Genomic DNA, 21,293 nt, shown 5'->3' on the forward strand with positions numbered 1-21,293 from the left:
GTCAAACATGGTGGTGGCAGCATCATGGTTTGGGCCTGCTTTTCTTCAGCAGGGACAGGGAAGATGGTTAAAATTGATGGGAAGATGGATGGAGCCAAATACAGGACCATTCTGGAAGAAACCCTGATGGAGTCTGCAAAAGACCTGAGACTGGGACGGAGATTTGTCTTCCAACAAGACAATGATCCAAAACATAAAGCAAAATCTACAATGGAATGGTCCATAATAAACATATCCAGGTGTTAGAATGGCCAAGTCAAAGTCCAGACCTGAATCCAATCGAGAATCTGTGGAAAGAACTGAAAACTGCTGTTCACAAATGCTCTCCATCCAACCTCACTGAGCTCGAGCTGTTTTGCAAGGAGGAATGGGAAAAAATGTCAGTCTCTCGATGTGCAAAACTGATAGAGACATACCCCAAGCGACTTACAGCTGTAATCGCAGCAAAAGGTGGCACTACAAAGTATTAACTTAAGGGGGCTGAATAATTTTGCACGCCAAATTTTTCAGTTTTTGATTTGTTAAAAAAGTTTGAAATATCCAATAAATGTCGTTCCACTTCATGATTGTGTCCCACTTGTTGTTGATTCTTCACAAAAAAATACAGTTTTATATCTTTATGTTTGAAGCCTGAAATGTGGCAAAAGGTCGCAAAGTTCAAGGGGGCCGAATAATTTCGCAAGGCACTGTACATGTCTATGGGACAGTTTTCCAACCATAAAACAGTGGGCTGAGGTTTTCTAATCAGGTCACACAGTTTAAAAAATCTTTAGACCCTCGGGGGGATGAATAGAAACACAGAGACAACAACCGCAGTTGGACAATATAAAAATAAGGGTTGATCTTGCTTCATGCAGGGTTGCATCGTTTAGTATGCACTTGTAATTAAAAAGTTATTCAGTCTGTCATCACTATGTTGATAGATTAATTTCAGTCAATAATTTGGGATGAAAGGTCTAGGTAACCTAGCCAGCTGACACTTGGCTATAAACCAAATTTGTTCAAATTCACAATTTGTCCTCTCACAAATAAATGGGCTTATATAGCGAAATACATTATGTAATGTTTGTTTCCTTTGGCCAGAGGGGACAGGGCACATTTGTATTTGTACTTATTATAGATCCCCCAACCACATATCTACATTACTAAATCCATGTGTATGTATAGTGCGTATGATATCGTGTGTGTGTGTGTGTGTGTGTGTGTGTGTCTGTGCCAATGTTTGTGTTGCTTCACAGGTCCTGCTGTTCCATAAGGTGTTTTTTTTTAAATCTGTTCTTTAAATCTAATTTTACTGCTTGGGTCAGTTACTTCATGTGGAATAGAGTTCCATGTATTCATGGCTCTATGTAGTACTGTGTGCCTCCCATAGTCTGTTCTGAACTTGGGGACTGTGAAGAGACCTCTTGTGGCATGTCTTGTGGGGTATGCATGGGTGTCCGAGCTGTGTGCCAGTAGTTTAGACAGACAGCTTGGTGCATTCAACATGTCAATACCTCTCATGAATAAAAGTAGACATGAAGTCAATCTTTCCTCCACTTTCAGCCAGGAGAGATTGACAATATTAGCTCTCTGTGTACATCCAAGGGCCAGCCGTGCTGACCTGTTCGGAGCCAATTGCAATTTTCCTAAGTCCTTCTTTGTGGCACCTGACCACACGACTGAAAAGTAGTCAAGGTGTGACAAAACTAGGGCCTGTAGGACCTGCCTTGTTGATAAGTGTTGATAAGGCAGATCATTGCTTTATTATAGACAGATTTCTCTCCATCTTCGCTACTACTGCATCAATATGTTTTGATCATGACAGTTTACCATCTAGTGTTACTCCAAGTAGTTTAGTCATCTCAACCTGCTCAATTTCCAAAGGATTTATTACAAGATTTAGTTGATGTTTAGGGTTTAGTGAGTGTTTTGTTCCAAATACAATGCTTTTAGTTTTAGAAATATTTTGGGCTAACTTATTCCTTGCCACCCACTCTGAAACTAATTGCAAATCTTTGTTGAGTGTTGCAGTCATTTCAGTCACTGTAGTAGCTGACGTGTATAGTGTTGAGTCATTCGCATACATAGAAACTCTGTCTTTACTAAAAGTATGTCGTAAGTAAAATAGAAAAAAGCAAGGGGCCTAAACAGCTACCCTGGGGAATTCCTGATTGTAACTGGATTACATTTGATAGGCTACCATTAAAGAACACTCACTGTGTTCTGTTAGACAAGTAACTCGTTATCCACATTATAGCAGGGGGTGTAAAGCCATAACACATAAGTTTTTCCAGCAGCAGACTATGATCAATAATGTAAAAAGCTGCACTGAAGACAGCCCCTGTAATCATTTTATCATCAACTTCTCTCAGCCAATCATCAGTCATTTGTGTAAGTGCTGTGCTTGTTGAGTGGCCTTTTGCTGCTCCTTCTGCTCCTTCTGAAATTCTGTTGTCAATTTGTTTACTGTAAAATAACATTGTATGTGGTCAAACACAATTCTTTCCAAAAGTTTACTCAGGGTTACAGGCTGAGTGGTTGGCTATTTGAGCCAGTAAAGGGGGGTTTACTATTCTTGGGTAGCGGAATGACTTTAGCTTCCCTCCAGGGCTGAGGGCACACACTCTCTAGTAGGCTTAAATTGAAGATGTAGAAAATATGAGTAATTTTCCATCTAGATTGTCAGACCCTGGTGGCTTGTCATTGTTTATTTTTTAAATTTCTTATTTACAATGATGGCCTAGGAACAGTGGGTTAACTGCCTTGTTCAGGGGCAGAACTAAAGATTTTTACCATTGTCAATACACGGATTTGATCTTGCAACCTTTCGGTTACTGGCCCAAAGCTATACCCACTAGGCTACCTGCCGCATCGATAGACAAAAATAATTTTTTCACCTCTTCCACACTGACTTTACGGAATTCAAAAGTACAATTCTTATCTTTCATAATTTGGTGCAATATACTTGGATGTGTAGTGTCAGTGTTTGTTGCTGGCATGTCATCCCTAAGTTCGCTTATCTTGCCAATGAAAAAGTCATTCAAGTAGTTTGCAATATCAGCGGGCTTTGTGATGAATGAGCCATCTGATTCAATAAATGAAGGAGCCGAGTTGGCTTTCATTTCCCACAATGTAATTTAAGGTGCCCCAAAACGTTTTACTATCATTCTTTATATAATGTATCTTTGTTTCATAGTGTAGTTTATTTTTATTTAGTTTAGTCTTATGATTTCTTAATTTGCAGCACGTTTGCCAATCAGTTGGGCTGCCAGACTTAATTGCCATACCTTTTGCCTCATCCCTCTCAACCATACAATTTTTTAATTCCTCATCAATCCAAGGGGATTTAACAGTTTTTACAGTCATTTTCTTAATGGGTGCGTGCTTATTAGTAACTGGAATAAGTTGTTTCATAAATCCGCCAAGTGCAGTGTCTGGTTGCTCCTCATTACACACCAGACCAGAAAATATTCTTTACATCATCAACATATGAATCACTACAAAACTTATTGTGTGACCTCTTATATGTTATATTAGTCCGAGCCTTTGGAACTTTGGTTTTCCTATATATGGCTATTAGATTGTTATCACTACATCCTATAGATTTGGATACTGCTTTAAAGCAAATATCTGCAGCGTTAGTAGAAATGTGATCAATACATGTTGATGATTTAATTCCTGTGCTGTTTGTAACCACCCTGGTAGGTTGACTGACAACCTGATTCAGGTTGCAGACAATGGTTACAGTTTGACGTTTTTTCCTGATTGGGCAGCTTGATGATAGTCAGTCAATATTTAAATCATCCAGAAAATATACTTCTCTGTTGATATCACATACATTATCAAGCATTTCACACATATTATTCAGATACTGACTGTTAGCACTTGATGGTCTATAGCAGCTTCCCACAAGAATGGGCTTTAGGTGAGGCAGATGAACCTGTAGCCATATTACTTCAACAGTAATTAACATTAGATCGCCTCTAAGCTTTACAGGAACGTGGTTCTGAATATAGACTGCAACACCGCCTCCGTTGGCATTTCTGTATTTTCGGTTGATGTTATAACCATGTATTGCTATGACTGAATCATCAAAGGTATTATCTAAGTGAGTTTCAGAGAAAGTCAGAATTTGAATTTCATCTGTTACAAATAAGTTATTGACTTAATGGAACGTGTTTCTTAGGCTACATGCGTTAATATAGGCTATTTTTTAGCACTTTTCTGGGTAGCTTGATTGTTTTTAATGTTTTACTGGGAAGCTTATAAGATGTAGGCTACCTGGCTGTTGTTAATTAGTAGCCTACAGTTTGTCATACTAAAAATTATTTATCCATCGTGCTTATATTGGGCAGAAGTGTGTATGGTATCAAGGGGAGGTGTTTTTTTATGTACACTGTGCTGGGGGCCATGATGGCTATGCTGAAGAGCAAGTGGGCAGGCATTGTAACGGAGACCTACATGGGCTTCTTCTGCCGCTGTTAAGTAAAACCACCTATTCCTCTACTTCTTGCACTACTTCTCGTCATCATATTTCAATGTATTACCGTCCCTGTGTGCAAACCTACGTGAAAGACATGCAGGGGGACTTTGGTGGGCTCCGGACAGTGCTCTGAGTCCGGGGGACTCATCTCCAGAGACCTCTCAGGCTCCTCGTCTGTCAGGGGGGTTGGCAGCGAGGGAGCTGGGATGCCTCCTCTTCCCCACGTTTGGAATCCAAACCAGTAGATTCATGTCTGTACATAAAATCAAGTGCAAGACAGACCTGGTGTGTTTTTAAATACTTTGTGCTAAGTGCTCTCAGAAAGTATTCACAGCCCTTGACTTTTTCCACATTTTGTTGTCACAAAGCGGGATTCAAATTGATTTGTCATTTTTTTTGTCAACAATCTACACAAAATACTCTGTCAAAGTGGATGAAAAATTATAATATTTGTAAAAGAATTGTGAAAAATAAAACACCATATCTTGATTAGATAAGTATTCAACCCCCTGAGTAAATACATGTTAGATTTACATTTGGCAGCGATTACAGCTGTGAGTTTTTGGGGTTAAGTCTCTAATAGCTTTGCACACCTGCATTGTACAATATTTGCACATTATTATATTTCAGATTCTTCTAGCTCTGTCAAGTTGGTGGTTGTTTATCATTGCTAGACAGACATGTTCAATTCTTGCCATAGATTTTCAAGACAATGTAAGTCAAAACTGCAACTAGGCCAATCAGGAAAATTACATTTTGTCTTGTTAACCAACTCCAGTGTGTATTTGGCCTTGTGTTTTACGTTATTGTCCTGCTGAAATGTGAATTTGTCTCCCAGTGTCTGTTGGAAAGCAGACTGAACCAGGTTTTCCTCTAAGATTTTGCCTGTGCTTAGCTCCATTATGTTTCTTTTTACCCCCCAAAAAAAATCAAGTGCAGCTACCACCATGCTTGAAAATATGAAGAGTGGTTGTCACACCCTGACCTTAGTATTCTTTGTTTTCCTTGTTATTTTGGTTAGGTCAGGGTGTGACATCGGTGATTGTCTAGGGTTTTTTGTATGTTTATGGGGCTGTTTCTCTTCTAGGTATATTGTATGTCTATGGTTGCCTAGATTGCTTCTCAATTAGAGAAAGCTGTCTATCGTTGTCTCTGATTGGGAACCATATTTAGGCAGCCATATTCTGTGGGTACTTTGTGGGTGATTATTTCTTGTCTCTGTGTTCTCTGCACCAGATAGGACTGTTTTGGTTTTTGCCAGGTTTCGTTTGTTGTTTTTGTATTTTGTGTAGTGTTCACGTTAATTAGTCTTTTATTAAAACATGTTGAGCACGAACTACCCTGCGTATTGGTCCGATCCCTGCTACACCTCCTCTTCAGACGAAGAGGAGGAAATCAGCCATGACAGTGGTACTAAGTGATGTGTTGTTGGATTTGCCCCAAGCATAACACTTTGTATTCAGGGCTAAGTTAATTTCTTTGCCACATTTTCAGCAGTTATACTATAGTGCCTTGTTGCAAACTGGATGCATGTTTTGGAAAATGTGTATTCTGTACAAGCATCCTTCTTTTCACTCTGTCAATTAGGTTATTATTGTGGAGTAACTAAAATGTTGTTGATCCATCCTCAGTTTTCTCCTATCACAGCCATTAAACTCTGTAACTGTTTTAAAGTCACCATTGGTCCTCATGGTGAAATCCCTGAGCAGTTTCCTTCCTCTCCAGCAACTGAGTTAGGAAGGACGCATGTATCTTTGTAGTGACTGGGTGTATTGATACACCATCCAAAGTGTAATTCATATCTTTACCATGCTCAAAGGGATATTCCATTTTTTTATATACCCATCAACCAATAGGTGCCCTTCTTTGCGAGGCATTGGAAAACATTCCTGGTCTTTGTGGTTGAATCTGTGTTTGAAATGCACTGTTCGAATGAGGGACCTTACAGATAATTGTATGTGTGGAGTACAGAGATGAGAGAGTATTTCAAAAATCATGTTAAACTGTTAAATTATTGCACATATAGTGAGTCAATGCAACGTATTATGTGACTTGTAAAGCAGATTTTTCTCCTGAACTTATTCAGGCTTGCTATAACAATTGGGTGGAATACTTATTGTCTCAAGACATTTCAGCTTTTTTAATACATTAATTTTTAATACATGCAATGTTTTTTTTAAACATAAAATCAAATCAAATATTATTGGTCACATACACAAGGTTAGCAGATGTTAACGCGAGTGTAGCGAATTCCACTTTGAAATTATGGGGCATTGTGTGTAGTAGGCCAGTGACACAAAATCTCAATGTAATCCATTTTAAATCAGGCTGTCACACAACCTGTGTGACAGCCTGTCTCCATTTAACTTTGTTTCAACTTACCGGTGGTTTCAGATACTACAGCTAACGTTAACTTACTATTCTGAATGGCTTCTCCTGTCTGACCTGCAGATGCATGACTGTAGGCCTAGCTACTTGATGTTGTGGCTGTAATTGCACATAGGCTACATGTTGAATGGCGCCGGAGAGGATGGCTGACGTTTTACATGCGCCTAACCAACTGTGTTATTTGTTTGTTATTTGCGTTGTTTGTACCTTATTTTTTATGTTCTTATTTTGTACATAATGTTGCTGCTACAGTCTCTTATGACCGAAAATAACGTCTGGGCATCAGAACAGCGATTACTCACCACAAACTAGGTGAAGCATTTCCCTTTAACGAGTCCGACGTGAAGGATATACTGCTTTCCCGGGAACAGGCCCAAATCCCCGTCATTTGCGTGAAGAGATTCAGAGAAAAAGGGAGCAGAGGTCGGGCTCCCTTCTGAGAATTCATAGGTGAGCGAGTAAAACCCTACTGCCATCCGTTCTATTGGCAAACATGCAATCATTGGAAAATAAAATTGATGGCCTATGAGAAAGATTAAACTACCAACGGGACATTAAAAACTATTACATCTTATGTTTCACAGACTCGTGGCTGAACGACAACATAAACATCATACAGCTGGCGGGTTTTACACTGTATCGGCAGGATAGAACAGCAGCCTCTGGTAAGACAAGGGGTGGCCGTCTATGTATATTTGTAAACAAAAGCTGGTGCACGATATCTAAGGAAGTCTCAAGGTAGAGTATCTCATGTTAAGCTGTAGACCACACTATCTACCTAGAGAGTTTTCGGCTGTATTTTTTGTAGCTGTCTAAATTACCACCACAGACCGATGCTGGCACTAAAACCGCACTCAATTAGCTGTATACCGCCATAAGAAAACAGGAAAACGCTCATCCAGAGGCGGCGCTCCTAGTGGCTGGGGACTTTAATGCAGGGAAACTTAAATCTGTTTTACCAAATTTCCACCAGCATGTTAAATGTGCAACCAGAGGAAAAAAACTCTAGACCACCTTTACTTCACACACAGAGAGGCGTACAAATCTCTCCCTCACCCTCCATTTGACAAAACATGGGGGCCCCTCAGGGGTGCGTGCTCTGTCCCCTCCTGTACTCCCTGTTCCCTCATGACTTTACGGCCAGGCCTGACTCCAACACCATCATTAAGTTTGCCGATGACACGAGCGGTAGGCCTGATCAACAACAAGACTGACCTTCTCCCTATAGGCTGAAACCTGGCCATGTGGTGCCAGGACAACAACCTCTCCCGCAACATGATCAAGACAAAGGAGATGATTGTGGACGACAGGAAAAGGAGGACCGAGCACGCCCCCATTCTCATCGACGGGACTGTAGAGGAGCACGGTGAGAGCTTCAAGTTCCTTGGTACCCGACAAACTAACATGGTCCAAGCACACCATGACAGTCGTGAAGAGGGTACGACAAAACCTATTCCCCCTCAGGAGACTGAAAATATTTGGCATGGGTCCTCAGATCCTTAAAAGGTACTACAGCTGCACCATTGACAGCATCCTGACTTGTTGCATCACTGTCTGATATGGCTACTGCTCGGCCTCCGACCGTAAGACACTACAAAGGGTTGTGCGTACGGCCCAGTACATCTGTGGGGCCAAGCTTCCTGCCATCCAGGACCTCTATACCAGGCGGTGTCAGAGGAAGGCCCTAAAAATGGTCAAAGGCTCCAGCCACCCTAGTCATAGACTGTTCTCTCTGCGACCGCATGACAAGTGGTACTGGAGCGCCAAGTCTAGGTCCAAGAGGCTTCTAAACAGATTCTACCCCAAGCCATAAGACTCCTGAACATCTAAAAAAATGGCTACCCAGACTATTTGCATTGTCCCCCTATCTTTTACATTGCTACAGTACTCTCTGTTATTATCTATGCATAGCCACTTTAATAACTCTGCCTATCTGTAAATATTTCCTCAATTATCTCGACAAATTATTTCTGTATGGATCTCGCATTGTGCACGGGGGCATTGTCATGCTGAAACAGGAAAGGGCCTTCCCCAAACTGTTGCCACAAAGTTGGAAGCACAGAATCGTCTAGAATGTAATTGTATGCTGTAATACTAATTAGCTAGCTAGCTAATGAACCGATTTTAGCTGTCTGGCAGCTAACATGTTCTTGATGTGTTCAATAACTTTAGCTAAATAGTAATTACATATTACACCTAATATCACATTTTGATAACATGCACCAAGTGTAGAACAACTTTGCGACAGACGAGTACGTAGCTAGTTTCCTGCGTCACATGTGTTGGGCGGACTGACTAATCGGATTGCAGAAGTGCTGACAAAAGTGGTCATAGCTAGGATCTATTGTCCATCCGATCAGAGACACTGTGCTCACAACATCTATCTCCTAAATAGCGTTGTTGGTGTATTTTTTTCAAATCTTTGAACAAATTCCGCAATATATGCCGTTTTTACCAGGTGCGACTCATCAAACAGACTATAACAAGAATGTAGCCAACTTTCAACAACCTTTTAGATAAGAAAATATCTGCTTACCATTCTGTCATGTCAACCATCCATCCAAATAAAATTATTCCATGTGTCCTCCTTTTGTCTTTATATGTGTCTTCACACATAGCTTAGTCCATGAAATGGGGGTAATCCCGGGCCCGGTTTCCTAATGGGAATTGAAACTTGTGCAACTTCAGTTTAAAGTTTTATGTCCATATATATAAATTGCAAAAAAAGTTCAAATGATTGAGTGACAGGTTAGTGCAAAATATGTTTATCTGCTGCGCTGTGTCAGCACAATGGACAGAGCGTGCCGCGGTGTGTTTAAGGGGGCTATGGAAAGCCACTGAGGCGGTTAATTATGACTCCTTTGGGTTGTCATAAAAAGCAAAAAAGAAAAGGCTAAGTGATCAACGTGATATGACTCCGCCTGTAATATTTGCCACTGCCACGATGGATATCAGAAATTGGCTTCGCCAAAGTAACCAAACAAAGCGAAAGTAAAGGGAGACAACTGGCTACTGTGTCAGTGGTTGTTAAATGTTATGACAGCATTGTGACATTCCTCTCTGACATCGAATGCACGCAATCGTGCAAAACAGAAGTAAGACTCAAGGCTACAGGGATACTGAACGCGGTGACTGACCCCGGCTTTAAGTTTACAGCCACCATAGTGCACAGAATCCTCAGTCTTCTCGATTCCGTAAACAAATTACTCCAGGCAAAAGCAACAGATCTTTACACTGGAGTCAAAGTGGTCCACAGTGAGTTGAGAAGCTGAGGTGTGACAATGAGTTCGAAGTAATTTGGCCAATGTTTAATGCAAGTGACGCACCACCAGCTCCAAACAAATGATGACATTATGTCAGTACAAATCTCTAGCAATACATGGTGGACAGTATAGTAGGTCAGCAAGACAGATGAGAAGAGACTGAGTGTAAAAGACTGTTCTTGGATGCTGTCATTAGTGAAGTGTCAAAACAATTTTTTATTTTACCAGGCAAGTCAGTTAACAACAAATTCTTATTTTCCTGTTCAGGGGCAGAATTACAGATTTGTATCTTGTCAGCTCAGGGATTTAAACTTTCAACCTTCAGTTACTAGTCCAACACTCTAACCACTAGGCTACACTGGCGCCCCAGTGGAATTCAGCTAACTCAAACAGCCAAGTGGTGGAGACCCTGTGTGCCCTTGACCCAGAGAGCCATGACTTTCTAGATGTGAAAATGGTGAAACATTTGGTGGTGTTGGGTTCTGAGAATATGAAATGTTACTTATTCATGTCACTGATGAGGTTGAGGGTCTTCACCAATAGTTAAGGGTTACATAGTGGGTGCAACTAAGCTTGGAATGTGTTGAGTGCAGGGAACCGATTACATGTGGCAGGCATTGATAAGCGGAGATGGGTGGAGATCTTAGAAACTAACAATGTCATTGAGGGATAGAGGGTAATATATAACGTTTACATTATGTCAGGATATGTTATTGTTAGCCATCAGGGATCCTCGGAGAGAAGAGACAGTCTGGTATCAATAACCATGACAGACTTGAGTTGGGGAGGAGTGAGCACTTTGGGGTAGAGGTCAGGTCAGATGTGAGGAAGAACATATATAACTAAGGTTCTGTCTAGCAACAGGGATGCATTGGCTGTTTGGTTGTGGAGGAGGAGACAGCCTAGGAGAAAGGGTTAAATATCAGTGCTTCTGTGAAATGTTTTTTTTTTGTCTGAATTACAGCTGTAATGACCCTTTGGGAAGAATTCAACTTGGTTAAGCTTCTCTAGTGTCCATGAGTTATTCAATCTGAAAAATAAGAACCTAACAGTGGAAACTGAGTTTGTTTTTTTGCACACTGAAATCGCCCACTCCTGGTCAAATGAGGACAAGTGGACCCCACTTGATATCCTGAAACGATTCTCTGGGCCTCTCTCCACTATGCCGACCGTGCTTACTGCACTGACACGTGGATGACCTTTGGGGAGTCCACAACTACATGCGAGAACTAATTTTACACTTTGACAAACGTGTTCAGTCAGAACAGAAGAAGCATGCTATACCCGAGGAAAGCTCATCTAATCAAACTGGCATTTGAGAGGGATCTTACAAGAATATTTCAGAGAGAATGAAATAATCAATGTTTCATGAGCTGAAATAAAAAATCCTAGAATGTTGTGCACAAATTTGTTTACATCCCTGTTAGTGAGTATTTCTCATTTACCAAGATAATCCATCCACCTGACAGGTGTGGCATATCAAGAAGTTGATTAAACAGAATGATCCTTACACAGGTGAACCTTCTGCTGGGGACAATAAAAGTCAAATCTAAAATGTGCAGTTGTGTCACAATAAAATGCTCAAATTTTGAGGGTGTCATGTACTGTCATGTTGTGTCTTGTCTCTGTCCTTTCCCTTCACCCTGTCTCCCTCTGCTGGTCGTTGTTAGGTTACCTTTTCTCCCCCTCTTTCCCCCAGCTGTGTCTTGTCTCCTCCTAACCACCTCGTCACCCCTTTTCCCACCTGTTCCCTTTTTCCCTCTGATTAGGTCCCTATATCTCTCTCTGTTTCTGCTCCTGTCCTTGTCGGATTCTTGTTTGTTGTGTTTCATGCCTGAACCAGACTGTCGTCATGTTTGCTGTAACCTTGTCTGGTCCTGTCGGAATCTGCCGGTCCGTCTGAGCCTACCTATGTTTGGTAATTAAAGAAGCTCTGTTTAAGTTAATTCGCTTTTGGGTCCTCATTCACGCACCTTAACAGAAGAATCCGACCAAGAATGGACCCAGCGACTTCGGATCCTCTCCACTCAGCCGTCGGGATCCAGGGAGCGATGCTAGGCAGACACGAGCAGGAATTGTCTGCTGCTCGACATGCCGTTGAGACCCTGGCCACCCAAGTCTCCAACCTCACAGAACAGGTTCACCATCTCCGCCTCGATCCACCGGCCACTTCCAGGGCTTTCGAATCTCCGGAGCCCAGAATCAATAACCCGCCGTGTTACTCTGGGGAGCCCACTGAATGCCGCTCGTTCCTCACCCAGTGTGATATTGTGTTTTCTCTCCAGCCCAACACTTACTCCAGGAGCACTGCTCGTGTCGCCTACGTCATATCTCTCCTTATTGGACGGGCTCGTGAGTGGGGCACGGCAATCTGGGAGGCAAGGGCTGAGTGTACTAACCAGTATCAGGACTTTAAGGAGGAGATGATACGGGTTTTTGATCGATCTGTTTTTGGGGAGGAGGCTTCCAGGGCCCTGTCTTCCCTATGTCAAGGTAATCGATCCATAACAGACTACTCTATTGAGTTTCGCACTCTTGCTGCCTCCAGTGGCTGGAACGAGCCGGCTTTGCTCGCTCGTTTTCTGGAGGGTCTCCGCGCAGAGGTAAAGGATGAGATTCTCTCCCGGGAGGTTCCTTCCAGCGTGGATTCCTTGATTGAACTCGCTATTCGCATTGAGCGACGGGTTGATCTTCGTCACCGAGCTCGTGGAAAGGAGCTCGCGTTCTCCGTTGCCCCCCTCTCCGCATCACTACCATCTTCCTCTGCCGGCTCGGGTGCTGAGCCCATGCAGCTGGGAGGTATCCGCATCTCGACTAAGGAGAGGGAACGGAGAATCACCAACCGCCTCTGTCTCTATTGCGGTTCCGCTGGTCATTTTGTCACTTCATGTCCAGTAAAAGGCCAGAGCTTGTCAGTAAGCGGAGGGCTACTGGTGAGCGCTACTACTCCTGTCTCTCCTTCAAGATCCTGCACTACCTTGTCGGTCCATCTACGCTGGACCGGTTCGTCAGCTTCCTGCAGTGCCTTAATAGACTCTGGGGCGGAGGGCTGTTTTATGGACGAGACCTGGGCTCGGGAACATGACATTCCTCTCAGACAGTTAAAGGAGCCCACGGCCTTGTTCGCCCTGGATGGTAGTCCTCTCCCCAGGATTCAGCGTGAGACGCTACCTTTAACCCTCACTGTTTCTGGTAATCATAGTGAAACCATTTCTTTTTTAATTTTTCGTTCACCTTTTACACCTGTTGTTTTGGGCCATCCCTGGCTAGTTTGTCATAATCCTTCCATTAATTGGTCTAGTAATTCTATCCTCTCCTGGAACGTCTCTTGTCATGTGAAATGTTTAATGTCTGCTATCCCTCCTGTTTCCTCTGTCTCTTCTTCACAGGAGGAGCCTGGTGATTTGACAGGGGTGCCGGAGGAATATCACGATCTGCGCACGGTGTTCAGTCGGTCCAGGGCCACCTCTCTTCCTCCACACCGGTCGTATGATTGTAGTATTGATCTCCTTCCGGGAACCACCCCCCCCCGGGGTAGACTATACTCTCTGTCGGCTCCCGAACGTAAGGCTCTCGAAGATTATTTGTCTGTAGCTCTTGACGCCGGTACCATAGTCCCCTCCTCCTCTCCCGCCGGAGCGGGGTTTTTTTTTGTCAAGAAGAAGGACGGGTCTCTGCGCCCCTGCATAGATTATCGAGGGCTGAATGACATAACAGTGAAGAATCGTTATCCGCTTCCTCTTATGTCTTCAGCCTTCGAAATCCTGCAGGGAGCCAGGTTTTTCACTAAGTTGGACCTTCGTAACGCTTACCATCTCGTGCGCATCAGGGAGGGGGACGAGTGGAAGACGGCGTTTAACACTCCGTTAGGGCACTTTGAATACCGGGTTCTTCCTTTCGGCCTCGCTAACGCTCCAGCTGTCTTTCAGGCATTAGTCAATGATGTCCTGAGAGACATGCTGAACATCTTTGTTTTCGTTTACCTTGACGATATCCTGATTTTTTCACCGTCACTCCAGATTCATGTTCAGCACGTTCGACGTGTCCTCCAGCGCCTTTTAGAGAATTGTCTTTTTGTGAAGGCTGAGAAGTGCACTTTTCATGCCTCCTCCGTCACATTTCTCGGTTCTGTTATTTCCGCTGAAGGCATTAAGATGGATCCCGCTAAGGTCCAAGCTGTCATTGATTGGCCCGTCCCTAAGTCACGCGTCGAGCTGCAGCGCTTTCTCGGCTTCGCGAACTTCTATCGTCGTTTCATCCGTAATTTCGGTCAGGTGGCAGCTCCTCTCACAGCCCTTACTTCTGTCAAGACGTGCTTTAAGTGGTCCGTTTCCGCCCAGGGAGCTTTTGATCTCCTCAAGAATCGTTTTACATCCGCTCCTATCCTTGTTACACCTGACGTCTCTAGACAGTTCGTTGTCGAGGTTGACGCGTCAGAGGTGGGCGTGGGAGCCATTCTTTCTCAGCGCTCCCTCTCTGACGACAAGGTCCACCCATGCGCGTATTTTTCTCATCGCCTGTCGCCGTCGGAACGTAACTATGATGTGGGTAACCGCGAACTGCTCGCCATCCGGTTAGCCCTAGGCGAATGGCGACAGTGGTTGGAGGGGGCGACCGTTCCTTTTGTCGTTTGGACTGACCATAGGAACCTTGAGTACATCCGTTCTGCCAAACGACTTAATGCGCGTCAGGCGCGTTGGGCGCTGTTTTTCGCTCGTTTCGAGTTCGTGATTTCTTATCGTCCGGGCTCTAAGAACACCAAGCCTGATGCCTTGTCTCGTCTCTTCAGTTCTTCAGTAGCCTCCACTGACCCCGAGGGGATTCTCCCTGAGGGGCGTGTTGTCGGGTTGACTGTCTGGGGAATTGAGAGGCAGGTAAAGCAAGCGCTCACTCACACTCCGTCGCCGCGCGCTTGTCCTAGGAACCTTCTTTTCGTTCCCGTTCCTACTCGTCTGGCCGTTCTTCAGTGGGCTCACTCTGCCAAGTTAGCCGGCCACCCTGGCGTTCGGGGTACGCTTGCTTCCATTCGCCAGCGTTTTTGGTGGCCCACCCGGGAGCATGACACGCGTCGTTTCGTGGCTGCTTGTTCGGTCTGCGCGCAGACTAAGTCCGGTAACTCTCCTCCTGCCGGCCGTCTCAGGCCGCTTCCTATTCCCTCTCGACCGTGGTCTCACATCGCCTTAGATTTTGTCACCGGACTGCCTTCGTCAGCGGGGAAGACTGTTATTCTTACGGTTGTCGATAGGTTCTCTAAGGCGGCTCATTTCATTCCCCTTGCTAAGCTTCCTTCTGCTAAAGAGACGGCACAAATCATCATCGAGAATGTTTTCAGAATTCATGGCCTTCCGTCAGACGTCGTTTCGGACAGAGGTCCGCAATTCACGTCTCAATTTTGGAGGGAGTTTTGCCGTTTGATTGGGGCTTCCGTCAGTCTCTCTTCCGGCTTTCACCCCCAGTCTAACGGTCAAGCAGAACGGGCCAATCAGACTATTGGTCGCATCTTACGCAGTCTTTCTTTTCGCAACCCTGCGTCTTGGTCAGAACAGCTCCCCTGGGCAGAATACGCCCACAACTCGCTTCCTTCGTCTGCGACCGGGCTATCTCCTTTTCAGAGTAGCCTCGGGTACCAGCCTCCGCTGTTCTCATCTCAGTTCGCCGAGTCGCGGTCAGAGAGTTTGGCTCTCCACTCAGAACCTTCCCCTTAAGACGGCTTCTCGCAAGTTGACCCCGCGGTTCATTGGTCCGTTCCGTATTTCTCGGGTCATTAATCCTGTCGCAGTTCGACTTCTTCTTCCGCGATACCTTCGTCGCGTCCACCCGGTCTTCCATGTCTCCTGCATCAAGCCCGTCCTTCGCGTACCGATCGTCTTCCCCCCCCCCCCCATCCTTGTCGAGGGCGCGCCCATCTACAGGGTCCGTAGAATTTTGGACATGCGTCCTCGGGGCCGTGGTCACCAGTACCTCGTAGATTGGGAGGGGTACGGTCCTGAGGAGAGGAGTTGGGTTCCCTCTCGGGACGTGCTGGACCATGCGCTGATCGAGGATTTCCTCCGTTGCCGCCAGGTTTCCTCCTCGAGTGCGCCAGGAGGCGCTCGGTGAGTGGGGGGGTACTGTCATGTACTGTCATGTTGTGTCTTGTCTCTGTCCTTTCCCTTCACCCTGTCTCCCTCTGCTGGTCGTTGTTAGGTTACCTTTTCTCCCCCTCTTTCCCCCAGCTGTGTCTTGTCTCCTCCTAACCACCTCGTCACCCCTTTTCCCACCTGTTCCCTTTTTCCCTCTGATTAGGTCCCTATATCTCTCTCTGTTTCTGCTCCTGTCCTTGTCGGATTCTTGTTTGTTGTGTTTCATGCCTGAACCAGACTGTCGTCATGTTTGCTGTAACCTTGTCTGGTCCTGTCGGAATCTGCCGGTCCGTCTGAGCCTACCTATGTTTGGTAATTAAAGAAGCTCTGTTTAAGTTAATTCGCTTTTGGGTCCTCATTCACGCACCTTAACAGAGGGAGCATGCAACTGGCATGCTGACTGCAGGAATGTCCACCAGAGCCGTTGCCAGATAATTTCATGTTAATTTATCAACTATAAGCCGCCTCCAATGTCATTTTAGTGAATTTGGCAGTACGTCCAACCGGCCTCACAACCGCAGACTACGTGTAACCATGAAAGCCCAGGACCTCCACTTCCGGCTTCTTCACCTGTGGTATCGTCTGAGACCAGCCACCCAGACATGAAGCCATTTTGTGGGAAAAACGTATTTGATTGGCTGGGCCTGGCTCTCCAGTGAGTTGGCCCTCAAGTGGTTGGACCTATGCCCTCCCAGGCCCACCCATGGCTGCGCACCTGCCCAGTCATGTGAAATCGATAGATTAGGGCCGAATGTATTTATTTCAATTGACTGATTTCCTTATATGAACAATAACTTAATAAAATCATTAGTTGTTGCATGTTACGTTTATATTTTTGTTAAGTATAGATCCATGGAGAGTTACCGCGGGTCACAAAGAAAACAGGAGCTGCCTCCACTATTCCACCACCATTTCAACTTCAACATTTCAACATAATCAAATCACCTATGGCTAGTCTAATACAGTGACAACTAAAAGATACCAAAAACGATTTGGTGGCTGTCCATTGTACTGATTTCTCTCTCTGTGTGTGTGTGTGTGTGTGTGTGTGTGTGTGTGTGTGTGTGTGTGTGTGTGTGTGTGTGTGTGTGTATACCTGCAAGTAGAAAAAACATGTTGACTTACCCTACTTGTAGAAAAACACCAATGCAATCCTCCTCTTTCATGTTGCCGAAACAGTCTATAACTCTGTCATATAGTACACACTTTTAGTTTTTGTTGTCCTAGGCTACCTGGCTAAAATGCTTGCTTGCTAGCCTAACTTCCTTTCATGGGCAACGATGAACCCGGCCACTTAGTTAACATCCTCTCAGGCCAGGGGCACAATGTATGAATTTATAGTTGGATCAGAATCTCTGTAATAATCATTGGTAAGTACAGAGAATTAAGTAAAACCACAAGTTCAAATCCCTATCTCCATCCATGGCTAATATAGGAAAGGGGCCATTTTAGGTAGATAGCTAGCTACAGGACAAAACGAGATGTAACAATTCAAGTTTTTTTCGTTCAATGAAGTTTGGCTTCTGATGTGATTGGTTTGAAGCCAAATCCAAACTGGCTTTCGTTGACACTTTTTTGTGGTGCGCCAGGATGATTCACGACTGACCTCACTCAGTTTTTCAAGAATGCTGATTGGCTATTATTTAAACAATAGAGATACATTCAGCCTTTGAGATGTGAAGGAAATGTATGAATCACAGAGACAAAAGATACATTATTTGGTATGGTTTTTTCCCATTTTTTCTTGGTCAATTTTTGCGGAATACAACATGAATACACACCACTGGCATCAAAGAGGCTGAAGCTCTTCTGAAAAGGTGGAGAAAAATAGTCTAGCTGGTTGGTTGTCAAAATCTTAGTGGCATAGCCAGTGGTGCCATTTCAGCAAAAACCTAGGGTATGGAATGGCAAAATGACTTCCTTAGCCACCAGCCTAAATTTCCAACGACCTTGCTATAGTGTAGGGCTCTGTCCATGTTTCTGGAGATTTTGCGCCAACCTGTCACTTCTTGATCAAAAGCACTCAATGGTCTCAATGGTCTCACTCAATGACACCCCTGGGTAAACCTAGTTTCATCATAGAAATAGATACATTCTATTACGGTTTTCTTGGTAGCCTATTGGTTTCCGTGGTTGTAAATAGAACTGTACATATTGTAAACGTGTTTATGGCAGGCTGGTATTGCTTAATTGATTATGTGGGTAGAATTGTATCCAGAGAAGTGTATTGTGCCATATCACAACGTGTTGCTGTACTCGTGAGCGCCATTATTTTCCAGGTTTGAAGCGGGCCTATATGCCTATTTATTAGGCAAGACAGCTGAGCATGGCTGCATCTCACTGTAGTAGGCTGTAGTTTATGTTTTGGTTATTTGGAGCTCCATTCACCTTTTTGTTTATTGTGTTTACTGTTAATGTAACTAGCCTAAATGTAGATTGTGTCCTGCCTTTATCAATCTGATATTTAGTTTACTAGGCCTACTTGGTATCGCTGTTTTGTTCTGTTCCTATTCATTTGTTCGCATTCACAGTTGTGTCGTTATTCTAAGACAAACTGATATTCAGTGTTTTTGTTTGCATGCATGAATAGCTAGGCTACTACTTTCCGCATTTAGTTTTCATTATTTTGGTAAGACAGGTGTGTGTATGGCTGCATTCACAAAGGCTGTTTGTTATAGGGGAATTCATCTATCTTCATTACCAAAACGGCATTGCTTTACTGCGTAGGGCGCTGTTTATTGTGCTAATACAGTGCAGCGGATATAGGCTACAGATTTTGCCCAGCGTGTCCCTTCAAAAGCACTCAATCAATGGTCTCGGAGTCTCTGCATTTGAACTTTATGTTTATTGTGGTATAGCGTGATAGTATAGCGTGAAATAAGCAGAATTCAATACACAGTGCCTTCGGAAAGTATTCAGATCCCTTGACTTTTTCCACATTTTTGGTAGGTTACAGCCTTATTCTAAAATTGAATTAAATATGACATTTACATAAGTATTCAGAACATTTACCCAGTACTTTGTTGAACCACCTTTGGCAGCGATTACAGCCTTGAGTCTTCTTGGGTATGACGCTAAAAGCTTGGCACACCTGTATTTGGGGAGTTTCTTCCATTCTACTCTGCAGATCCTCTCTAGAACGGTTAGTTTGGATGGGGAGCATTGCTGTACAGCTATTTTCAGGTCTCCTCAGAGATGTTCGATCTGGTTCAAGTCCGGGCTCTGGTTGGGCCACTCAAGGACATTCAGAAACTTGTCCCGAAGCCACTCCTGCATTGTCTTGGCTGTGAGCTTAGGTTCGCTGTCCTGTTGGAGGGTAAACCTTTGACCCAGGCTGAGGTCCTGAGCGCTCTAGAGCAGGTTTTCATCAAGGATCACTCTGTGCTTTGCTCCGTTTATATTTTCCTGACTAGTCTCCCAGTCCCTGCAGCTGAAAAACATCCCCACAGCATGATGCTGCTGCCGCCACCATTCTCATCTGTAGGATGGTGCCAGGTTTCCTCTAGATGTGACTGACACTTTGTATTCAGGCCAAAGAGTTCAAACTTGATTTCATCAGACCAGAGAATCTTGTTTCTCATGGTCTGAGTGTCTTTAGGTGCCTTTTGGCAAACTCCAAGTGGGTTTCATGTGCCTTTTACTGTGGATTGGCTTCCGTCTGGCTACTCTACCATAAAGGCCTGATTGGTGGAGTGCTGCAGAGTTGGTTGTCCTTCTGGAAGGAAGGTTCTTCCATCTCCATAGAGGAACTCTAGAGCTTGGTCATAGTGGCCATTGGGTTCTTGGTCACCTCCCTGACCAAGGCCTTTCTTCCCCGACTGCTCAGTTTGGCTGGGAAGCCAGCTCTAGGAAGTCTTGGTGGTTCCAAAGTTCTTCCATTTAAGAATTATGTAGGCCACTGTGTTCTTGGGGACCTTCAATGCTGCAGAAATGTTTTGGTTATCATTCTCCAGATCTGTGCCTCGACACAATCCTGTCTCGGAGCTCTACAGACAATTTCTTAGAACTCATGGCTTGGTTTTTGCTCTGACATGCACTGTCAACTGTGGGACCTTATATAGACAGGTCGTATTGCCTTTCCAAATCATGTCCAATCAATTGAATTTACAACAGGTGGACTCCAATCTAGTTGTAGAAACAGCTCAAGGATGATCAACGGAAGCAGGATGCACCTGAGCTCAATTTCGAGAACCTGTTTTCGGTTTGTTATTATGGGGTATTGTGTGTAGATTGCTGAGTTTAAAAAAACAAACGTTTTAGAATAAAGCTGTAACAAAATGTTGAATAAGTCAAGGGGTCTGAATACTTTCCGAACTCACTGTATATGCCATATCTCACAATCGATTGGGGTTACCCGAAAAAAAAACATGTTCACTGTGATAGTATGTCTATTTTTTCATAGATCTGTGTTATTCCACAAAGTTATATCTAGAGCATTGTAGTGCTGCAGTGAGGCGGAGGGGCGCAGCTGGGACATAGCTCTACTTAGCTCTAATAGAGTGAGAGAGCTGTGCACTGTGACAGCCAGTCCAAAACTGAGTCAGAGGTTTAGGTACTTTGACAAATCTCAAAAATGTGCTGTTCCCCTTTAATCTACCAATGAATCATCAATCATCTACCAATCATCATCAGCACCTTCCCCCACTTGTCTTGTGCACCTCTGTTGTATCGGTCTGACGTTTTGGCAATAAAGAGATTGTGTTTGTAAGTCTTATTGGGATAGTTTTCCACGCAAGTGCGACACACATCTACCATTGATTTGAAGGTTGTAGTCTTTCTTCTTCTCGGTGAAGCCATTAGCTAGCTATATGGCTAGCTAACTGTGTCCTTTGCTAGTTAGCTAGCTGGAAGGTAGGGCAGATAGTTTTTTTTCTCTTTGAGGCCAGTGGGAATAGGTGAATCTGAAACCACTCAATTGCCCCTACCAACTCACTCAGAGGATCTTCGGTTGTCACGTGTTGCTGACCAAACTCAAAGGGTGACTTCCAGAGGGTGGTGAGAGGACCAATAAACCCATCAACTTCAGGATTTTCCACTTTTAAATAGTAAAACAAG

At 44.1% G+C, this 21,293-nt stretch overlaps 1 protein-coding gene across 1 annotated transcript in view; it reads right to left on the reverse strand.

Annotated features, from left to right (window-relative positions):
• The window catches only part of LOC110538922 (uncharacterized), a 68,649-nt gene that overhangs the window by 24,836 nt on the left and 22,520 nt on the right, over positions 1 to 21,293 (reverse strand). The window lies entirely within an intron of this gene.

Source organism: Oncorhynchus mykiss, chromosome 12 (genome assembly GCF_057628025.1).
Source record: "Oncorhynchus mykiss isolate SJ-2025 chromosome 12, ASM5762802v1, whole genome shotgun sequence".
NCBI lineage: Eukaryota > Metazoa > Chordata > Actinopteri > Salmoniformes > Salmonidae > Oncorhynchus > Oncorhynchus mykiss.